The sequence below is a fragment of the Pinus tabuliformis genome, chromosome Q, assembly GCF_031772625.1.
Source record: "Pinus tabuliformis cultivar Carrire ecotype Pingquan chromosome Q, CPIR1, whole genome shotgun sequence".
Classification (NCBI taxonomy): Eukaryota; Viridiplantae; Streptophyta; class Pinopsida; order Pinales; family Pinaceae; genus Pinus; species Pinus tabuliformis.
In genome coordinates, this window is record NC_142296.1 from 922,129,416 (window position 1) to 922,154,871 (window position 25,456).

The following is a 25,456-nucleotide window of genomic DNA, read 5'->3' on the forward strand; positions in this document are numbered from 1 at the left end:
CTAATTTAATTAAGGCAAAATTAAATTAGGATTTTCTTGTTGCATTTTCAACACTCCCTCTCAATAAGAAATGGATTTACCTCTACCCTAGTCTAGAACCTTTGGAATGTACTGCATGAAACATTTATCTCTATTGCTACTGCTACTAAAACATCTACAACTAAGAAGCATAAAAAAAATAAAAATAAAAATAACATTGAATCAATCTACAACTATCCATTAGGAAAATTGTGCTGCTACTGAGTCCCCTACTCTACTGTCAACACTCCTCTACACTCCTTGGTATCTTACTGACATTGATCCTCTTGCTACTGAATATTGTGCACTCCCGTATCAAGGGAATGATCCACGAGGTAAAAAAACACCTTAATGGACCCTACCCAAATTTATGAAACTCTTAGACTAGGGCTTAACATCGCCCCACCTCACACCCGTAGGTATGGATGCATGTTCTCCCTCTACCCACTTAGCTCAAACTCTCCTCTTACTAGAGGTCCCTGACTAGTCCTCTTCATCATCATCCTCCTGGTCAGCCCAATTGCTAAGCGGATGAGGCTTCCTCTTGAGAGCTAAATCATGCTCCCTCTCAACTACAACATCTCTAATCCTTGCCTTGCTCCTTAAGAATATGCATGCATATTCCTCTAAAGTGTAGAGGCTCTCCATCCTGACATAAAATTTCTTGATTTGACATGAAGCAAGATGCTTGAGGTTGGCCTTCCCATCTCTAAAGACTGCCTCATACCCTTTGTCTTCAATCCTCAATTTCTTCATCAATTCAAGTTTCTTGGCTTCATTTCCATTTTCGAATAAATCATTAACAATGTTCCACATAAAAAAGGGAGTCGCTTTTCCATGTATTTTCAAGACTATGTGGTCTCTCACACCCTCCAGGATGATCCTCCTAGCTCTAGCTACACACTTCTTCAAATCTACTAGATTACGAGCATCAGTTGTGTTAAGGCCTAAATCTACCTCAGGCTGAGAAAGGCAAGATCTAGGGTAACATCAAACCACACTTAACCTGGTAGCTAGCCCTACCAGGTCGGGAGAGGGCTCTCTCCTTGTCAATCTTAGAAATGATGGCTAATAAAGCTTGAGATGACTGATATTTAGACTAATTTTAGGCTAGGTATGTGTACAAAGGTGTTTTATTGAATTTGATGTTGGTTTGTTGGCTCAATTGTGAAAGGCAAATTTGGGTCCGAGGAATGGACACAATCTTCCAGAGATCTCTATGGGGTGAGGTAGGAAAATGGTTTAGCACTTCAAATTTAATGAGATGGAGAGCTTTTAGACTAGTGAGGAGTTGGAGAGGGCATGAAAGTCTCAGGTATCCTCTTCAAACAGCTGAAAACATAAATAACTAAACAAACCCTAGGTAGAGCACTGCAATTTCAATGGATTCTACCTTTATCCTTGTTTAATTTAGTTAAGATGAAACAAAGAGAGATGATGGCATACATAAAACACATATAAACTTGAAATTACAGGAGGAAAAACAATACCAAATCAAGTTGCCACAAGAATCCCATAAAGTGCTGCAAACCCTGGTCAATTCCTTAGCCAAACTGCTGAAAAGAGTGTACAGTAATGCTCAAAACATTCACAAGAGTCCAACCTTTACAAATGAATAAAAAACTACTAGATATAGGCATAAAACAACTCATGCTAGGCTTTAGGGGTCAAGTTCATGAGTTTAGGAGCTGTTTCAACAAGATCTAAACTAAGAACTGAAAAGTAGACAGTGGAACAACATGCCTCTAAAACCTAGGAAACTGATTCATTCAGTTGCAAACTACTTTTTCATGATGAATCTACCTCTATGAGTGAAAATTTAGCATAATTACATCAAAATCCATCAATTCACATTAAATTTCATCATGAGTTTGACTATTAGAAAGATAAAAGTCAAACTATGAAGAAACTAGGCGAAAAACAAAGTTTTTTGGCCAAAATCAGCAAATTTCACCCTATGCATCGCCCTGATTTCCCTATGTGCCACACTACTTTGGAGCTTCTTTTGGAGGCCTTACCATGCACCAAATTTGCTCCAAGTGAGCTTGTTGGAAAGGTATACCTGTATACTTTCTAGAACAAGTGGAATTTCTAAATTTAATCTTATTTTCCCCTCCAAAATTGAGTTCTCACAACACTGCTTCCTGTGTGTCCAAAAAGGGGCAGAAAGGTCATTTTTGAGGTGTTTTTGACCTTTTTGGAAGCTCAAAACCTGTCAAAATTTCTTGGCCATGTGAGGGAATTCATATTTTTCCATGAAAAATCTAAAAATGCTGAGTTTTCCTCAAAAGGAGGTCTCTAGCAAAAGAGTGCACCAAGTGGTGCGGCGCATCAGGCAGAAAAACCTGTTTTTTAAGCCAAAAATTTCAAAATTTGCAAAATTTTTCCAAAATTTCTTGAAATTTGGGCTGACTGTTCCTCATCAGGTTCTATGTTGGGCTAAGGAAGCCTCAGCCAAAATCTGGAGTCTATCTTGCTCTTTTCTCTTCCTCATGGCTTTCTTCAACTTGGCCTTCAAATTCTTGATTCTTGCTTTGCACACCATGTTTCTTGACAAGTAGTGGTATGCCATGTTCCTCAACATGTTTTTCTCATTGTTGGCCTTCTCCAACATCCTCTCCAAGTGAAAGTTTGTCCTCTCAAGCCAAGTTTCATGATCAGCTTGAATTTATCGCTCAAGTGTGGTCAATTTGGTTTTCCTCTTTTTGGCAGCTTGCCGTTTTGCCTTCATGTTTTGGAGCTCCATGATGGTTTGCTGATCTTCTATCTGCTTGTTCCTCTGCTCCAAATAGTTGATAATCCACTTGGCTCTTTCCAGATTGAGAGACAAATGTTGAATGTCATCTTGCTGCTCCCGAATGATCTCTTTGAGCTTTGAGCTTTGTGAGCCCAAATTAGTGTCATCATCCTGAATGAGGATGAAATCTGCCTCTTGACCTCCTGAAGGTCCCTCATCATGCAAGGGTTGCTTACCCTTGTCCTGTACCTTCTCTGCTGATGGAGAAACCGAGACCCCTTCCACCTCGGGTGGAGATAGTACTCGTTTATCTGCTGCAAACAACCTCCTAGTGCCCTTTTGATATGCGACAAACATTGGCACACTAGTGGTTTGTGTCTCATGAACCTCCTGCTGATGTGAAGGCTCTCCTGCCTCATGAAAAACTACTGGGGGTACTTGAGGACTTGTAAAGACCTCATGTGCAATGAAATCCTCCCATGAGATGTTCAGTAAACCAAGTTGATGCAGGACCACAATTTTGATTAGTGCAAAATGATATATGTTGTTATACTACTGCTGAGGAGGATTCCTTTGCACTAAGGTGGTCATATTCTCAATGTTCCGGCAAAGTAAAGTGCATCAATACTCTGATATGATAGGCGTTCAGATGAGAAAATCTACCCTCAAAGCTGAAATATCTAATTATGAGTTTCATCAAGGGAGCATATGTGTCCTGCGGATACTTGAATGGGAAAACTATACTGACATGTCTCTGAAAACCAGCCTTGATATAAGGCTCATAATGTTCTTTGTCTATCAGCTACCTCTTGTTCCATTGCTCACCTCCATTTGGAATGCCGATTTCTTGAGCAATAGTCTCAGATGTCAAGGTGAATGTCACACCTACCAAAGTGACTTGGCCATTATGAAGATGGAGCACAAACAATTTGGCCAGCTCATGGTGGTACTTGACTCTCTCCACCATCTCACAAAATTGATAACAAGATTGGTTTTGGAAGCATGTGAAAGCAAGAGGATAGGCCAATAGCTCAGCAAGTGAAGTGGGCTCCTCCCAGTTATGTTGTCCACTCTTATGAGGCCTCCTTGGTGCATGCATTTCTCTAGAAGAGTCACTGACTGTTTCCTCATCTCTGTCATAAGAAGAATTTGACTCCATGTTTGCCAATGTTTGAGTTTTCTTAGATGAGTATGAAGAGATTTTATGGTGTCTTTAGGTTTTTGCTGCCAAAGATATGAATGTATGAGGGATTGTGGAGGGAGTGTGTATGAGGGGTTTAGGAATGTTGCTAACAGGTTTTTTGGGGGAATGAAAGGGTTTTAGGGAATAATATTTAAGCTTTGGGACAACAATTAGGGTTTGGGATAGTGGGATTAGGGATTTAGGGTTAGTAGTTTAGGGATATGGGGATTAGGGAGTGGGTAAATAAGAATGCAAATGGAGGGAGAAAATGAAGTGAGGGAGTGAGAGAATGAAGGAATGAAAATGATAGGAGTAGGTTTAGCAGCAAAATATGCAATATGTAAACCCTATGTAATTTTTTTTAACAAGAAATACGAGGTAGGGTTTCAATTTTTTCCAATTAAATCACCATAAACACCAAGATAAACACATTCACTGGCCATCAAGGAGTAACAACTTACTTGGATAATTGAGGAATTAACAATTTTGTGAGTTTGGAAGAGGTTGTGAGTGAATTCGGGCCTTGTAGCCCTGTGCGTCGTGCCACCTCACAGGTGCACTGTGCCCTCTTAATGCGTCGCGCCTGTTAAAAATTTACACTGTAGAATGATGCCCAATGTGCCGTGCTGGATGAGTGCGCTATGCTCCAACCCCAATGCGCCACGCTAGTGAGAATGCCTAACTTGCTGTGATTCTTCCTCCCTTCCTTCAACATGACTTTTCAATTGCTCACTCTTTCTCCCTTGGACAAAAATGAACTGTTTAAACATGAAAAATAGTTTATATACATATAGTTTTGATTTTTCATTTACAAAAACACACTCTTCTAATGTTGGGTTTTGACTTGCTTTTAAAACTCTGTTTTTGAGCAGTTTACTTTATTTTTTCCTTTGATGAACTGAATGCTTTGAATCTTTACTTGTTTTGTAGATGGTGGAGTTGCAGAGGCCTGGCAAGGCAACCAGGGCTGCCTCTGAAGTTATTACATATGGAAAGAATGAAATTACATCGAATTTGTGCAATAAAACATAAAAACTCTATTTTTCCTCAAAACAGGATTTTGAGGAAAAATCAATCACTGAGCATGTGATTATGAAAATTATTGTTGCTGGGACTTTATTTAACCTCCTCATGCACCTGCTAACCGTTATTGAGCGTTTACAAGACCTTATTGATGAAACCCTAGACCTAATAAGACCTAAAACCCTAAAAATGACTTTTGTAGATTTAAAGACAAAAAATGACTGCACATGATCTAGATGTATGAAAATGGGCTAGCAGGTAAAGAACATGAGGGAAAATGTATAATATTCCACTACCATCAGATGATCCATGACCCTAATGGAATGCAGCTGATCGAGTGAGACACCTAACATGCAATGCAACAAGAGAATTTGATCACTGATGGAGGGATGAAGATATCGACACTAACAAGTTGCACCTAGTTTCTGGATATCATTATCAATGAATTCCTTCAACCCATTATCTTCCAGCATTGCATCCATTTGGTCCTTCCAAGCAACATAATTTTAGATTCCCTTAAGGGCATGCTCGAGTCTTAGTCCATAGAAACTCATCCTGCTAGCTCTGAAAAAATGATCCTGCAAGTTCGATCCTCCTACAATAACAAGTTCGAAATCTCTTCTCTATTGTGAAACCTGCTCTGATACCATGTAGAAATTTTATGTGTAGATTCAAAACTAGTCATGAAATTTACTAGATCACAAGACTTGAAGCTACTCTACTAATCTTTGGAAATAAAATCATGATCGAGAACACAAATCATTAACGTGCATCAATATTCAAAACACAAACACAAAGATTTATCTAGGGGAAATCAACTTCTCAAAACACCTTACTATCTGTATTGCATTAATCAAATAATAGAAAATAAATAAAATTCTTGCTCAAGTCTGAGCAACCCTTGGACAAGTACAATTTATCTCACTACCTCACAGACTGATTCAAGCCAATACTTAGACAATTTCTCAGCCTTCCAATCTCCTATTTCCTTGCACTAGTTGATGAGTAATTAGCCCCTTATTAAATAGGGAAATTACTAATTGAGAATTTTGTAATTCCTTTAGGCCCTGCTTTAACTGCATGCATCACCTGTACAACTTGGAAAATTATACAACTAATAGTACACTGCCATTGAACTCCAATCTCAACTGGGTAACTCAAATTCTCTACATGCATGAGTTAATTTAGGCTAATTGATTAGATTAATTGGATGATCAATCAGTGTAAAAAAAAATTACACATCCTTGACTGAACCTCCACTAGTGCTACTAACAGTGATAACTAGTTACACTGTCAATAACTCAAATTAACTGAAATAGATTGCTACAAATTAGCAATCAATCATGTAGAACTAAACTCAAGTGTCTCCAACTCAAATTTACTAAGTTAATTGAGTGACAAGAGCCATGTCACCTTAGTTAAATACCTCCAAGCATTTTACTGAAATTGAAATTCGAAATTCTCCTAATCTAATCAAGGCAAAATTAAATTAGGATTTGCTTGTTGCATTTTCAACACCTCTCAACCATTCACATTGATCTTGTGTGTACAGGTCCTCCCTTTTTCAATCTCCTTGACTTGGTGTATGAGGTAGTATTCTTGTGCATTGAAAAATGTCGAAGGTGTATACTTTTGCATTTCCAACATTATATGAGGAATTTGTTTCCTCCAATACTTTATATCTTCTTTATCAATTTCTTTAGATGACAACCATCTACAAATGAAGGAACAAAATCACATGTTTCAACAAAACAAATATATATTACATGACGAAAAGTAAAACACATGCAGTAAAAAATATGTGACACAACAACTTATTGAAGAAATTTCACTTTGCACATAAATCTCCACTTACCTCATGTATTCTCCAAGATCATATATAACTTGTTTGACATTGTTGTCAAAGTTTTCTGGGAGAGATAGAGGTAGAACATACTATAACAAAAGTAATGATCGATCATTTTTTTCCAAATTTAGTAGAAAAAAAATTATTTAACAAGATGTTTCACCAATGTATAAATGTATACACCAAAATAATTACCTTGATAAATGTATGCCAATCATGAATTTTTACCCCACCTAATTCACCTTTCCTTGTTAGGATATTATTTATGTTTTAAGAAAATCCGGTTGAGAATTTAATTTTTTCAATAACCTAAAAACATCCTTACTTTGTTTCTCTATCAATAACATGGAAGGGCACTTATATTTTTTCCATATCCATTGCTATTTGAATGAGTCACACTTTGCAATGCATGGTTGGCCTCCTTAATGTCATTACAAATCTTGAATTTTTTTTCTTTAGCTCTCCTTCCATCTAATATTCACCATAAATTATTTGTTACATTCTTCCCAATGTGCACTGTATCAAACCAATGAACAATTTATAGGTTCTCACAGTAGGGGATTCTATTGAATTGCTTTCGATAACTTTTCATTCCTTGTGGAAGTACCATGTTATTAATGCCTTGATGACCTACAATGTGAATCATAGTTAAATATATTATAACAACAATATAACCTATCAATTACTACAATGAATAAAATGCCATAAAAATATAAAATAATCCAAACATATCATGTATATTGATACATATATAATTCGATTCATGACTTGAGAGACTATTATATTTCAACTTCCATGCATGAGGTGTCATTCTCCATGGTCTTAATCCAATCTCATCTTTCCCATTGAAAATATGTTTTTTGGTGCTTCGGTACCAATGGTTGTTAGAAAGGAAGTTTCTATTCTCATCAAACACCTCCTTTCATAAGCTTCTTGAATGATGAGATTTCATCTTAGAATCACAAAATAGACAAGAAAATTTACCCTTTATTTGAAGACCTAAAGAAATGGAATAATGTGTATATCAATTATTTTAAGTATGTACAATGAAGTTCGAACTATTTAAAAAACATACATGAAATGAAATTTATAAAATTAAACACTATTAAAGTGAAGGGTAACATTATAAGGTGAATGGTGTGAGGAATTCTAGCTACTCTTCAGATATTCAAGTAAGTTACTGAGTCCATCATCTTAATTGGTATCAGAGCCTAGTTCTGGTCCTAAGTTATAAACTACAGACAGAGTCTAAAGCCAGCCAGGAAGCCTTCGAAAATATCTTGTTCTACAATTGCTGAGTAGATAAACGTTGCTTTAGTCAATCTCTGGTATAGTTTGTAAACATGGCAAATCTGTTATGCTCTTTCTCTTCTATTGATCATAAAATCATAATTGAAGTTTCTTCTAGGGCTGTCGAATCTGATTTAGAATCTACTGAAACTCATGAAGCCATTGAACATCCTGAAAAATGGAATCCTCCTACTCTTCATGCTACCGATGTTTATAAATTTCCTCTGTCTTATGCTTTTAAAAGAAAATCTTTTTTGAAAGAAGTGGAAGTCACTATAAAAATTTATGGTCCCGCAGTTCAAATAGTCGCCTTAAATCTATTTTCTGATGATGAGATCAAGAAATTTCAACAATATGTTAAAGACCAGAAGTATTTCTATCTTCATTTTGGTGGTATTAGAATTGGTCTTGCTCCTCTTTTCCGACATGGATTAAATACTCCCTGCATAGCTGAAGTATTTGATACCCGTCACCAGACTTATGACCATGCAAGGATAGGAACTATTATGGGTAATCTGTCTACAGGTTGTCAATATGGTACAATATTTCCTAATTATTCAATCAACTTAGCAGATATCCATCTCAAAGATTGTTGGAAACTCCTAATTTGGGTTCAAGGTCTTCAAATGATAGAAGATAGTGAGTATCTTTCTACACTGGTTCAAGCTTCTTTTCAGTTAACCAACACAGCCCATCCTAAACTTAAACAACCTATTTTAAAAGATTGTGTTACTGTTGGTCTTTCTAATGCTCAAGTTGAGGGTGTCCTTTATGATCAGACTGAATTACCAAGCAATTGGTATTTTCAATACAAATCAATTGCCGATGATAGAAAGCCTGAGTCAAAACTCAAAAGAATCTCTATTGATAATGGTCAAGTCAAGCTTATTCCTAAAAAACTAGAGATTCCTCGACCCATTGTTAGGCCTTGTCGTTATGTAATTCCAGTACCTTCTACTGAAGCTTCTTCTTCTAGAAGAGTTGATCTTCCTCCAGTTGAAGAACTCCGTATCTCTGAATTGCAGCTATCTTCAACTAAACTTTATATACCTAAATCTAAACCATTTCTTGCTATAAATAAGATGCATCGTATATCTCATACCCAGTTTCCACCTATTGACGAATGGAAATATGCAAATCATCATTTTGTAAAAGGTGGGAAATGGCCTCCCAAGACAAAATTTTGCACCACCTCTTCTATGTCAAAACAGCCAACAACACAAGCTGATTATGCTCCCATGATAGAGCATAATGCATTAAACACCACTGACTTAGAAAGTTAGATCAGACCTATCAAATAGGAAACTACCTTACTACATGGTGTGCACATGCTGAAGACACTCTAGATGATCTAGGATCCCAGACTGAGTTAATTCTGGCTAATCTTAAGCTTCTCCATGATGAACAACAAGAAGAAAAAGCAAGAAGAGAAGCAAAGGAGAAAAATAAAAAAGAAAAGAAAAGGAGAGAATAAAAAACTCCCAAATTTTCAATTTCAATGGATACTCCTAACTATTGGGATATAAATGAAAAGCAAGAAGGAAGTGAAGTTGAATCCAACACCCAAGCTGAACACAGACTAGAGCCAGTAAAATCAATAAATTTTCAAAAACCAAAAAGTGAGATAGCCACTTTGGAAAATGTTGCCTCTAAATTTCCTTCCTTTATTTTGTCGTCTCTCCAAAAAGCCCATGTTTTCCGTGAAGCACCAAAATATCCAAGGATTGAAGAAGACTTGTTTGCAGCCAATTATACTGGATATGTTTTAGATTTATACAAATCCACAAATCCAGCAGAATCTATTAGAGTTTGGATTGGTGCCCTATATCAAATGAAAATTGTCTCTATATTAGATAATATCTCTATTTTTGCCTTAGCTGAAAAAAAAATGGCACGAATTGTTTATGACTGGTGGATGGGACCATTAGAAGAAGAAAGAATGCATGTAGCTACTGTAGGATTAGCTACCTTAGAATTGCTACTCAAAACTCAATTTCTCCCTAAACCAGCAGATGAAAAGAAACAGATTATAACAGATTTAACAAGAATGGAATTGAAGGATAAAAGTTTTTAGATCAGTTCGGTAATGATTATATGGCCAAGATCTATAAAGATAATCTTGCCAATGATTCTACTCATAAGATTTCATTCCTGTCCAAATTTCCTGGTAATTTAGGTGATTTGATTATGAAAGATCTAGAAGTTCAAGGGAAAAAGATATAATAGACTTATTGGATAGATCTCTTATTTCGGTGTCAAGAAAAAGTTAAGTATCTCTGTTGGCAGAAGAAAGCTCAAGACTTTTCTCCTAGTCTTGATGTTTGTCGTTCTGTATTACCATGGACACCATTCAAAAAGAGAAAATCTAAAAGATATGGAAAATTCAAGCCAAAGAGAGTAGCCAATCCCAAAAGGCCGTTCTGAAAATTCAAGTATTTTAAAAAGCGTCGGCAACCAAAAAGAGACAATGCATGTTTCATTTGCAAGCAAGAAGGTCATTTTGCCAGAAAATGTCCAAAAAGCTCTTCTAACAAGTTGAAAGCCTGTATAGAAATTGATGATTTTGTAGATAATTGGTCTATAGTTGATTCTCAAGATGAAGTATCAGATGTGTATATATTAACTGATGCTTCCTTGTCAGATAATGAGTTAGTTCCAGACACGTGCCAGAAAATGAATATATGCTATGATTGTTCTGACCCAGGCAATGAAACTGATTTGCATTTCAGTGAAGAGTTTAGCTCAGATGACTATACTGATGAGACATCTGAATATACTTCAGATGATACTGTCTCTACTGTTCCTTCTCTATCTACAGATAGAGGTACTAAGAATTCACAACCCGTTTTAAATTCTCTACCTCCACAATCCACAGTGAATTCTTTTTGCCCTTATCCAAAGACAGTTTCTCAATCATCATCATCTTTGCTTGTTCCCACATCTGTTAATCTCGATGAAAGTTCTTTTCTTAAAAAGATTGTTAAAACTAACAATCTTCTCTATATTCCTGTTGAAGTCCAAGTTAAAGGAGAATGGATCACTGTGGATGCATTCATTGATACAGGTGGCTCCAATAATTTAGCTCGCCCATCTTTATTCAAAGGTTTATGGAAGCCTCTACAAAATATTCTGATTTCTGAGACCATTGGTGGCTCTGTCAATCTCACCCACTATGTTGATAACGTATCTTTAAAAGTTGGGGGGAGTATTGTAAAAATTTCTGCAATTCAACACTATGATGCTTCTGCAAGTTTGTTTCTTGGAATGCCGTTTATTAATTATGTGTTGCCCGTTACAATTAGTGATGAAAAAGTCATTCTAAATATAAAAAAGAAGGCAATCTCAATTCCAAGATTGACTTTGGCCAATTCAGAAGCCAAAAGAGAAAATAGCCAAAAGAAGGCCAGTATGAAACGACCCCAGAACGATTCCCATAATTGGCAAGAAGTATTCTAGATTTATGAAGAAAGGAGTAAAACAAAAACTAAACAAAAAGAAAATAGAAATCCTAATTGGTCTCTTGAACAAATGGCAATTTTTGATGAATTATTAAAAAGTTGTTCTGAAAATCCTCAAGCATTCTGGAATGTAGAGAGTCCCCAGCAGAAATAGTTACTTTTCATGACAATGGGGTTACAGGAAAACTTATACCCTGTACTTCGTCTAATGAAAAAGAAATAAAAAAATAGATTGAAGAACGATTAAATCTCAAGCTGATCGAACCAAGTTCTTCTCATTATTCTTGTTCTGCTTTCCTGGTAAGAAATCACTCTGAAATAGTCAGAGGTAAAGCCCGAATGGTAATCAACTATAAGCCATTGAATGCAATAACAAAGAGCTTTAATTATCCTCTGCCCCGCTAGGAAACAATTATGCAAAAAATTCAGAATAGCAAGGTCTTCAGTAAGTTCGACATGAAATCTGGTTATTACCATATACAAATCAAAGAAGAAGATCATCCCAAAACTGCTTTTACATGTCCTGCAGGGTTTTACCAATGGAAAGTAGTTCCATTTGGCTTGAAGAATGCTCCAGCTTTCTTTCAGCAGAGAATGGACTATATTTTTGGTAAATATGATTTTATTGTTGTCTATATTGATGACATATTAATTCACAATCAAGATTTCGAATCACATCTAAAGCATTTGCAAATATTACTTGAAGAAGTAAAACAGCATGGTATTGTTTTGTCTGAAAAGAAAATGCTTCCATTTCAGGATAATATTGATTTTTTGGGTATCCATGTTATAAAGGGTAGAATTCAGATGCAGCCTCATGTTTTAACCAAACTATCTGAATTTCTTGATTAGCTACAAGATACTAAAATGATTCAGTGATTTCTAGGAATAGTAAATTATGTGCATAAATATATTCCTATATTGTTAGAAAAAATTGCTCCAATTCACAGACATTTGCATTCTGGATGGTCACCAGAAGCTACAGCGGCAGTTCAATTGTTAAAAGTTGAATGCAAAAATCTTCCCGAGCTCAAACCGCCAGGTAATGGATTTCTAATTCTTCAAACTGATGCATCAGATAATTTTTGGGCAACAATCCTTTTTGAAAGAAAGGCGGATACGGGAGAAGAAATTTTATGTGCATATGCATCTGGAGAATTTTTAATTCACTAGAAAAATTATTTTCCAGCAGACACTCTTGCCATTTTCAATGGCATACAGAAATTTGAGTTATATTTAGCCCCTACCAAATTTCTGATAAGAATAGACTCAATGAATTTCAAATATTTCTTATCAGCAAAAATATCAAAACAACTCACAAGAGGAAGACTATTGGCATGGCATATATGGTTTCAAATGTATGATTTTGATGTTGAATGGGTTCCAGGTATTTCAAATTATTTAGCCGATTCCCTTACCAGAGACATGAACAAGGTCCATGTTCATAATCAGAGAACTGATATTTTTGATATTCCTGGTAAGACCCCTGCAGATGATAATTTTGAAACCTTTGTGAAAAGATTTCAGATTCTTGAATTGGTTCTTGGTGATTTTGTTGAAGAAATTAAAAGGATTTTTGGGCTAAGAATGAGAAGAAATCAATGGATACAAATATGTCAAGCCCGACAGTCCAAAAATGTTGGTGTTTTATTGGGTTTAGATGAAGAACTTGTAAAGGTATATCCTCTACCCAATATGAAGGTGAAACTTTATTTTAAGACTCTTGATGATTATTGGTCTAAAGAGTACACTGAATGCATGATCAAGGTCTTTGAATTATTACCAGATCATTGGAGGTATAGATTTTTCTTTTGTTGTTTATACTACTGCTAAAATGCTGGATCTAGATGAAATAAATATGACTGAAAGGGTTGGAAGATTTTTAAAGTCTCTAAGAATTCCTGATCTTTTTGAAGAAATTGATGCTGCATTTTTGCAAAGAAATGATGAAAATTTTGCAGGAACAGATTCATTTCCCCAATATGAACTTTTTGAACCATTTGCAGATTTGGAAATAAAAGATGGTCGTTGTCAGAAGAAGCCACAAATGAGAGCCTCTCAATGTGTTGAAAGGACATTGCAGTATCTAAGAACTTTCTTGACACCCTGGGATTATCACTGTTTAGAATTTATAAATCCTATTGTCCCTAATCCTTTCACACAATTATATGGACCTGAAAGAGTTGTTGCATCCGTGATAGCCAATAATCATGAAGAAATCAAGAAAATCACTCTTTGGCTTAAAGAATTTCATAGCCTCAAGTTGCCTGAAAAATTGTCTATGATCAGAACATTAGAAACACTTCAAGGAAGATTTGGAGTAATAAAATTGTTGATTAATCAAAAGGCATTAATTATTGTTAGTGTTATGGCAGGAAGTTGGAGTGATGATGTAGTTTGTTTGATAAATTTATTACTGTCAACCAAGGTATGTTCATCTATGATCTTTGAATTAGGTTGGCAACAGCAAGAGAATATCAATCATAACTGCAAGCTGTGGGTCCAATGCGCCATAGAACGCTCTGTCAGCATGTTTCAAATTTTCAAGTGGGAATTATTAGATGGAGTTGAATTGTTAGTACAAACAATTCCTGAATTCCATAAAAGCAAAAAAGATTCCTTCCTTGACATAGAGATAGATCCAATGGCTTATGTAAATCGGTGGACAAAAGCCGACAACCAATATCTCTTTCCACAAAAGAATCTCTATGTTACAACCGACATGATAAAGTTTGATACAGGACAATCATCAAAGGCACCACTAAAAGGAGAATCTTCTACAGTTTCAACAGTAGAAAAAGCAGCTACAACAAAAGGAAAAGAGAAGGTATCCGAGGAAAAAGAAACCATTTTCGTAGACTTGTACCAAGATGCTCAGGAACAACAAGACCACACATGGGAAACATAATATTTAGAATGGTTAAATCAATCATGGTTAAAGCAAAATCTTCCCTCATCCTCGTCAGAAGTAGATGAATCAGACCAAGATTATGATAGTGACCGAAGCCCGATGGGACCGTGGTAGTGTGTTTTCTTTTAATTATTTTACTCGAGAATATTGAACAGACACCGTCTGGACTAGAAATGTCTAACAGGACCTTCAATAATTCTCATATGCTTTTAGATTTATAAATAAGTGTGTGTAGATGTTTAGGGTGTGAAAGCGCGTGCGAGCATAAAAGAGTGTTTTTATTCTGTGCTTTAAGAGATCAGAGACCAGAAGGCTCTACTCTGAGGCATAACTTGGTATGTAACATGATTATTTGAATTAATTCTGAAGCCTGCTGGGCCGCCTGTCTGAGGACAGTTTGTTCCAAGATCACCTTAAGTCGAGATTGTAAAGCGAGTTGAAGATCGAAGGAGTCGTGAGTGCCCTCGTATTTCTCGTGCCCATGGTGGATGGTGTGAGGAATTCTAGCTACTCTTCAGATATTCAAGTAAGTTACTGAGTCCATCATCTTAATCCACAGAAATGTGTTAGCCCTGGGGCATTGTGAATTGTCCATGCAAGCATTGCATTGAATTCAAATTCCCGTTGTACAACTACTAGTCTAGAGATATCATACATAGTGACATTGTTCCATAACTCCACTAACTCATCAATAAGAGGCTCGATATATACATTCATATCTTTGACATGGCACTTACCTAATTTATTTAGCATACAATACATAATTACTACATATATGAGTAAATAAAAAAAATTATAAGACATAATTATAAGGCATAATTGAACATATATGAGTAAACAAAAAAATTTGGACATAATTATGAAACAAACATGAAAAATGAGATGTTATTGTGTCATTAATGCATAGAACAATCATTGTCAACATTATGTGCTCCCTCTTTATTGACTACCACTGAGGAATATTATTGTTGATAACAAAAAAGGTCACGCCGAGGAAGTAGATATAGGCTCTCCAAATGGATTGACAATGAAATCCTGATATTACAAGGTTCTCTTTTAAACTCTGAGCACTTTTCCTCTATATTCCTAAATACATATCCATTTATAGGCATTCGAAGAACACCATCTTCACTTCTATTTGTTGCATGGTAATCCATAACTTCTGCTATGCTTTTGCACTTGAACAATTGTCACAGACGTGGAATTATGGGAATATAATGAAGAACCTTGCAAGGCACCTTTTTTGTTACTTTATCGGTTTGATGTCTACTCTCATCACATTTTGGGCATTTGTATTTCGACACATGTTCTTTATAATAGAGAACATCATCATTAGGGAATGCATGAATAACTTGATATTCCATTCCAACATCTTTCGTAATGGCATGTAAATCTCGGTATGTACAAGGAAAAACATTTGACAGTGGTAACATAAATTCACCTAATAATCTACAACATAAAAAAAAGTAGTACTGGTTAATGTACTAAACAATATTAATCTTACAAATTGCATCTAAATGTTATAGATTAATTAAATCATGATCAACGTATTAACATTAAAATCAAAGGAAAAATTGATTGCTTTATCATTTATATAGTACTAAATGTCACAAAATATATTGCATACCTTAGGCATTGTGTCACACTGATCCGAATTGGATCCATGAAGATTACCAAAGTGCCATGACTGTATCAAAACAGGACAGACTTCGAATTTATGAACATAGAGTAATTAGGAAGACCTCTGGACAATGGCAGTTTGCAACCAGCAAGGAACAACGCGGACCTCGGTCAAAGCGCAGTGACCGAGGCCCATGGAGACTGCGCAAGAGGAAAAACTGGCACTTGGGAAGCCCGAATCAGGAAAAGGAGGCCATTTTTGATGCACAATTAACGCTTAGCACTGGGTAAAACCCCTCGAGAAGGACAAAGCCCCGAAGCGCTCAGTCGCATAGAAGCCGAGAAACCGTGGGGAAGACGCTAAGGCGAAAGGGGGGACCCGTGCTCCACAACTGGCAGTATATCGGGGGCATCCTTGGGAAGTAAGTGGATTTGGCTGAAAGCGAGCGATTCCATTCAGCGCACGATGCGTGTCCGGTGGATGAGAGAGAAAACTACTTCTCATTGCGCGCTAACGGTCGAGCAAGTCAACCACACGAAATGAGCGAATGTCGTAGGATCTGGGGGCTCCAGATCTGACGGCGGAGATTGTGCCTGATGGAGAAACCAGATTTGACAGGGGATTAAGCCGCGGCACGGGGATGTTTGAAGTCTGATTTGACCACTAAGTGGCAGATGAGTCATTCCATAGTGTAACTGAAATTACCAAACCATCGAGGAAGAGCTGGCGCAGTTTGTGAGAGGACAAGTGGCCACTCCCTGTGAGCCATTGGTGATGACGTAGAGTTAGGGAACTCCAAATGAATGGCAGCAATAGGCGATCTAAAGGGGCGGAAGAGGAAGAAAACAGTCAAAGACAGATTGGCTTTAAGCTGTGAACAGACAGAGAACAGAAGACACAGAGAGAAGAGAAGAGAATGAAGATAGAGAGAGTGAAATGAAGAAAAGACAGTGAAGCAAGAAGCAGAAAATAGAGAGCCGAGCTAACCTAAGGCAGCATCGAGCAGACAGGAAGCTGAGAGGCTCAAGAAATCCCTTAGAGGATCTGTCGGGACTTGAGCACCACATTGGGCTCCTCCCATTAAAGACCATAGTGGTCAAGATCTGGTAAGGAAAAGAGTCTATGCACTCTAGTGGCTTGGGGGATCCAAGAACCACCCTACCAAACATTATCTATTTCAGGAGACTCAAATTGAGCTCCTCATTGTAAATCTCTGCTTTAAAGACATAATAAAGGAAGGCCACCACTGAAAGCTAGACCGGAGATGTAGCCCTGGAGGATAGGGTGAACTCCTTATTAATTGTTGTGTTCTTGCATTTGCTTACTGTTTTCCATTTTCCAAGTGTCTATGTATTTTGCAATATGATTGATCTGTTGCCTAAAATGACATAAACACACACCAGCACATGAGTCTGTAATACCTTCATTCAATAATTGTTTAACTGAGATCACTCAAGAGTGATTTTCAGATCACACACGTGTTTGACAAACCATTCACCACCTTTAAGTTGACCAGCAACAATACAACAGAAAGAAGATATGTTTCTGAGCCTTCATAAAGAGGTTTAATTTCCCTCTCAAGTACACATATATCAAAAGCATAGTCATCATATTGGTTTCCATCATCATCCATTCCAACATTATTAAATGTCTCAAGGATCAATCTATTTTTCCCATCTTCTTCAACTATGTTATCAACATCGTTATCATCTTCCATAGGATCATTCGCTAGATCCTCAATATTAATCACTACATGTTCTTCAACAGGCACGTGTATGACAACCACCTCTTCGTCGAGTAATGCCATTAGGGGAACATAATATACAACTACAATCAATAAAGAAATACTGGTATATATAAAAATTATTCAAATATTTATATAGCAACCATTTACAAATATAATATATAAGGAAAACAAAGACAAAGAGAAAGACAACTTAGGTGAGACCAAGAAATAAAGACAACAAATCAATGATGATACTTGTGCAATTTATCAAGATATTTAAGAATATGTTGAAAAAATATAAGAAAGATGTTACTTTTATTGACATGTAGGAAGTGAGACACATTCTGAGATATATAGTCACAACCATAATAATAAAAAATATTGATCTTATTTTTCATTCATCGTTATAATATCATACTCTTTCTTAAGTTCACTTAGAGACCAAAAGTTTTAAGAGGGTGGGCTCAACAACCATGAGCTTGGGTGAGAGAAAGAAACAAATACACCAAATCAATGTGATCATGAACCTTGTACAATTTAGCAATATGTTTAATATTATGTTGAAATAATTTAGGAAAAATCAACATGTGTCAGTTGTAGGAACATTTCTGACACATATTCTAATGATATGTAAGAGAGTTTAATGCAGAGAAGTGCACCAAAACTAACTCTACTGATGCACAAAGGTGAAACACATATAAGGGTGAACATACTTAAAAGTGACACTTGCGACTATAAGAAGACATGAAAACGACACTTGCACATGCGAACAACCTTGAAAGCAACACATCCCAAAGAAAAGATAACATGAAAATGCCACTTATTAAAGTGAAAGCAAGCCAAAATGACAATCGCGAATGTGAAAGAAACACTTGTGAAAGTGAAAGTGTGCAAAAGACGACAATATATAAACTCACCAAAATAGAAGTACAAATGCAACCAAATTGAGTGAGGTTGTCAAAAAAAGTGTGCACTGACTACCGACATGGGTTGAACATCGAACATGCACTATCTTGATGGAAAATTCTATGCTTGTTTAAGCTTTCATAAAGGAAGTGCATTTTTTTCTTTAGGCAAGTGGTAGGGAACCCACAAAAGACATTTTTTATAGGAAACCCTTTTTTACTAAGGCACAACATCAAATATCTCTCCTTCTACACAAAATGGGGTATTCTTTATTTTTTACTACTTATTTGATTTGACCAAAATGTCAAAAAACTCACTCCTTTGTACTTAGTGGTAAGTGAATGTTATAGAATAAAAACATTGTGCTTACTTCAAAGGACATTCAAAATGGAATGTTCTACCTTGCATGAGTGATAATCAGTAAGATAAATTTGGAAAAAATAACCATTCATGATTTATCAAACATTAAATTAATCTACCCTTTTGCTAGAACTATTATAGCTTTGATATTACTTCAATTAGGTTTTTCACCATTTACAACAAATGAGACCGTTCATTTATCACAAAAAGAGACTTTATATAGAGAATTCTTCAGTCTATCTCACTTGAGCTTAAAAAGTTCGTTGCCACCTAAAACATTTTGAAACACCAAGTGCAAGGCTTGTGTCCCATACTTTTTTCCTTAAAAAAATGAGAACGTGTCTCTTTTATGAACAAAATAGATTGTGGTTAAGAACATCACATTTTAATAAATTGTGATTTATAAATTTATTTTTTTAATAAATAAAGTAATTTTTTTTATATTTCATAGAAAATGGCTTTTATTAATTATCATCTTACATAAATAAATAAAATGGAATCCTTTCATCTTTATCCATCATCTTTCTCTATAATAATCTTATTTTTAATCAAATTTTTATTTAATTAATTTTTTAATGATATTTATATTTTATTATTTTGTTTTATAAAATTTTATTACAATATATTATATAATTATTTTCTTCTTTCTTATAAAAATGTATTCACTATGTCCATATTTTCAATTATGTGCATAATATACTTTAAAAACTTATTAATAATGCTCCATCAAAACCCATGATTAACCTCTAAATCCTCTAAGTCCTAATTAACCCCTTGAGCACACATTCACCCCCTAATACCTTAACACCATTCCCCTAACCCCTAACTCTACCTAACCCCTTAATCGACCCTAACGAAAATAATAAAATAATATTTCTAGTACACATCAAGATGAAAACATAGGTCAAACACCTCCCAAAAGGATATTATAAAATACATTTACAATAGAAAGACAATACAATTTACAATACAAAGACATCCAATATAAAATAAAATATACATATAAACAGTTACAAAAACAATCTACAATAAAAAGACATCTAATGAATAACTTATTAGTGGATGATATTCATGTATACCTTCAACGAGTCCATAGTCTCTATAATGTTTTTTAGCTGATTCTATTAGAATTCTCCTTGGACTCAAACACTTGCAATTTCTATAAGGGAAATACCATCTTCGATCCTCAGAAGGCCCCAATGTCGATCCCATGTAATCTTGGTCTCCTTGAGGAATATTATGTGATATATATTGTCACCAAACTTTCAGTGATGATTTTGTTAAAAACAAATAGCCTCAAAATAAGCCTACAACCTTTCAAAACAATCACAACTAATATATACATATAACAACTATGTCAAAGTTATATGATGTCCGGGCCTCCACACACACACATATTTACTTATTTATTTTTATTATAATTATATATAATTTATATTATAATCATATAATATAATATTATATTAATATTAATATATTATTGATATTAATATATATTAATTATACATTAATAATATTATGTATAATTATAATATTATTGTTATATTTATTATAATTATTAAAACTCAACATAAAGAGATCCCATATATTGTCAATAGAAAAAAACCATTAATAGTGGAATTGAACGTTATGCAATGATTAATTGTCATTTGTCGGATATTGGACAACACATTTTCATATTGGATAAATATTCAACAATAAGAGAAATCCCATCAGATATTTGATAATCAACAGAAAAATATCTTTCATTGGATATTTGACAGTTAAATATATTCGACGACTGTCGGGATTTAAAAAGAAAAAATGCATTCAACTTCCGACACTTTTTCCGATTTTATCCAATCCATTGGATTTCGCCATCGGAATTTCCACCCAAATGTATTAGTGTTGGGTTCATCTATTGGATGTTGTTTATTTTATTTTGATGGATAGTTTTGTGGTTGAAGATAGGATCATTGTACTCTCTCTTTTCCAAAACATTCAATGACAATATAATAAGAAGAATAATTTGAAATGGTTTTCCCCCTTGAGGGATTTTCCCCTGATCTCTGACCAATTTGGTGTCTTTATGCATGAATTCTTTTCTTCTATTGTTACTTTATGTTCTGTTGCATTGATGATGATATTTTTATTTTTATATAATTGCAGATGTTGTTGAATAATGTTATGATATTGTGGGGTGAATTCAATGTGTATATAATGAAATGAAACTATCTAAAGCAAAGAAAAATAGCCCTAAGAAAAATTAGCATGGTATCAGAGCTAGGCTGAAGAAAATTCATTGATATCACCCCCATTAAGACATCATTGATGAGAGTAAGAGATGATGGAGGATTCCTAAAATAATATTAGGGTTTGGGGAAACCTTAGGCAATGTGGTTATTAGGGTTTGATGGATATCATGAAGTGAGGATTTGGAAGAAACCTTGGTATAAGATAAAGGCTTGGGTTATGAAATAATGAAATACTAGCATGATCAATATGGAGTTGTTCTAGCACTTATGACAGATTTAGTATAATCCTAGTTGGGCTAGTCTCATTTAGGCCTTAGTAATTGATGAAGTATATGGAAATACGAAAGGAAACATTGTTACATGGATCATGGATGATACTAACTCTTGAAGAATGGTTCAAGAGGGATATGGTCACTTCTCGTTGAAATATAAGTACTTTTTATTTATTTATGTTAACTCTTTGTGATACTATTCTTGTTTGGGTTTACTGCTTTGATAATTACTTCCTGCATGAACATTTGAGTGTCTAATGCTTCTAACCTCTATAAGATATGTGAAAATCATATCCTTCTTGAGGATCATCTACGGTGCAGGAAAAGAGACCTAGTGTAGGAAGAAAAGAGCTGGTGAAGTACTTGATGAGAGTTTTTGCAAAGTTTTTACAATATGCAAGTGCTTCAGCTGCCAAGAACAAATAAGAACTACAAGTTGCAAAGGTATCTGAATACTTCAAGGTATGTATATTGTATTTTTTCAATATGATTATTTAGCTACAATATTGGAAGGAAATTTAAGCCCTAAGGTATGTCAAGAACATTACCTTCATAAATGGCTCATGCATGCATATGAAAAGTAAGTATAATCTCTAGTACATGTGATATATTGGTGCACTTGATATTTGGCAAGTATCTTAGACATGATGTATTTCCTAGATGCATTGATTTTGATATATTGTGATTTGATACTACTAATTCTTGTGATAAGCATGGTAACATTGATGATGAAAGTGTAACAATAAGATCAATGCTCAAGATATCCTTGTTGACCTTGGTTAGGTTTTCATAATCTTAGTAAATTTGATAGTATGACAAAATTGGATGCCCTGACTTGATGATTAATTAAGGAAGTGATGTAGCGATTATGATCCTTGAAGTATGATGATACACTTGTCAGTTGTTCTAATTATATGACACTAACCCTTGATGAAAGTTTGATGTCATGTTCATATGTGATGATGAAGTATTTGATGCTAATATGTTATGACTATGATGCATACAATTTGATTTCAAGATATAACAGTTATGTTGATGCATGACAATATTATAATAGACATGTTGATGTTTTGAATGATGATGACTGAAGTGGCTTCCTATTTAGAGGGAGAAGATTTTCATGAGATTTTTAACACCTATTAGTATTTGAAAAGAAGATGCTTGACTGCAAAACGAATGATTTTGGTCATGAATAAACATTTGATGTTGTGGAAAAAGATTTTGGCAAGTTCTGAATTGAACAAAGAATATTTTTCTTATTCTAAGACCCAACCACTAGGAGAAATACTTAAGGGTGTGGCTATAAGCCTCCCAACCACATGGAAGAAGGCATATGGGTGTGCTTGTGCCTGTAGGATTCAAAAACTAAAATATTATGATGAGACTAGGAGCACACTAGGAGTATGACAAAACTACATACATGGATCAGATGATGGAGAGTTCTTTGATAAAGCGAGTTTTTAAGATCTACATATTTTTTTTACTTATTATAGGGCATGTGAATGTCTTGGGCAATATTGTGTTTTCAAGGGATTGAAATATGCATATCAATATGTTATTTTCATTGACTTGATCATTTGTGCTAGTGTATGATAATATTTGGTAACAATTGAAAGGGTTTGAAAAGATTTGGCTTATTGACTTGACTTAGTATAGATGAGAAATATTGGCTTGGAAAATTGATGATATTTGAGGATTTTGACATGAAGCTTGACAATTCATAGATATGTTTTGGATGATGGGTTGATTGAATTCACTATGATGACAAGTTAGGGTTTTGATCAGATTTAGTACTTAACAATGGTGTTTTTATTTGATGTGACATGACGACATGGGCATAGTGACTCTTAGTGATTAATATCGGTATTTAGTAATTGATTTTGTATTGGCATCATTGGAATTGACACATTGGTTGAAGTGTAAAATGTTATGATTCAATATGCAATGATTTTTACTGCAGAAATATCACAATGAATGAATGAAACTTATATGACTTATTCTTGATGTATGTAATTCATATCATGATTATGTGGTTGGCCTGATGAATTTTGATATTTCTTGATGAAATTTGATAACATAACAAATAAATAAGGTTGTAACCTAGTATTTTGGTATGAGCTCTTCCTGGCACTTGGTTCGAAAGGCTTGCGATATTGGAAAAAAAATCATGGCTTTGATATTAGTTTTGGTTTGATAAACAAACTTAATTTCACAATATTGATTTGTTTGGGGTTGATTTTATTGGTTTAGCTAGTAATATGTTTGTAGAAAGCATTGTATGGTTTGAATCAAGCTACGGGCCTTGTATGCCTGCATTGACCGTTACTTGGTAAAGCATATAAGATGTGTCGATCAAATTGGTCCAAGATATGCCTTTGATTTTGGTTTTATATGTTGATGACCTATTCTTGACAGGTAATGAGCCTATGGTGATCAAAGTAAGAGGGAGTTGGCCTTTGAATTTTAAGATGAATAATCTTTCCATGATGAATTACCTTCTAGGTTTAGAAGTTTGAAAAGGAAAATATATCATGAAGCTTGTTGGTGTCTGAGTGTGAATAAACTATTCCACCCTTTTTCACATTAATTCATTAATCCAGGTGCGTACAAATTTCAAGGTAACATGAAAGGTATATGCAGGGGCAAGGTTACAATCTTACATAAACCAAAGGTTCATGGCTAAAGAACCAAAGCATCGGTATAACAGTAATTAGAAATAAATTGCAGAACTTAAAAGGCATTCACATCAATCAATAAAGATTTGTAACAACAATAAGGAATTAACACACAATAATGAAAACAACACACATAAAAGAAATACATAACACCTGATCAGAAGAGCAGGCCCAGCTCTCTGATTAGGGCTGCGTTAACTCACAGCTAAGAAGAGAACAACAACTTTCTTGTATTTGATTAATATGTAAAGATATGTTACAATATGTACCTATGTGCGGCCAACCCTTCGAACAGGAATAAAACCCCTTTTATACAAATACATGGGAATGACATATCACCCAAAACTTGGCAACTAATGCCCAAAATATACAACAGTTCGAAACAACAACTAATTACTGAGAGAGTGAGAACAGAAAAGATCCAAAATAGGCTTGAAAGAAGTTGTGAGTTGGTTATGTTGTTACAGCTTTGTCGAACAGCTGTTGTGAACATGGGACTGCTGCTACACACTGTGAAGGTGATACCTGTTCACTGGAATCTGCAGAAATAACAAGTTTTAGTAGTTCGCATAGGCAAAACCCCCGTGACTTTACTTCATCAATTAAATATTCCAAGAGACGTTAAGAAGAAGGGTTACCTCATAGGTTTATCATAATAAATTCATATCAATTGGTGCAAAAGGATGGAAGGATAGGTGAAAATGTAAAGAAAAGATAAGCATATTTGGTGCCCAACATCTCCCCTCAACTAGCCCTCTGCATGCCCTCATGCAGCTCGCTGCTTTCGCAGGTCTGGGTTAGAACGGTTGTAGTCAGCGTGGAGCTGGGCAAGATCATACTCCTCTGCCATGTTTGTTCCTAGGGGCTTGTACCCTTCTGAGAGAAGGAAATCCTTCCACCACTCATCTGGTACATTGTATGTTGGGGTATAATGTTTTGCTAGCAACTAAATGATGGGGAACCTGAATCGGAGTCCCATCCACCAGATCCCGCATGTTTGGATGCATGCTACATATCTCATCACACGACTTAGTGCCCTTGCAAAATTTGGCACTCCAAAAGGTTCCCTGTTCTGGACAGCTGTAGGTGACATCATCCACCTCTTCTGACAACTATCAAGGGCCTCGTCTTGAAACATGACTATTTGTTTGACACAAAGGTCAATACACCACTTCTGTGTCCTTAGCATCTGTTCT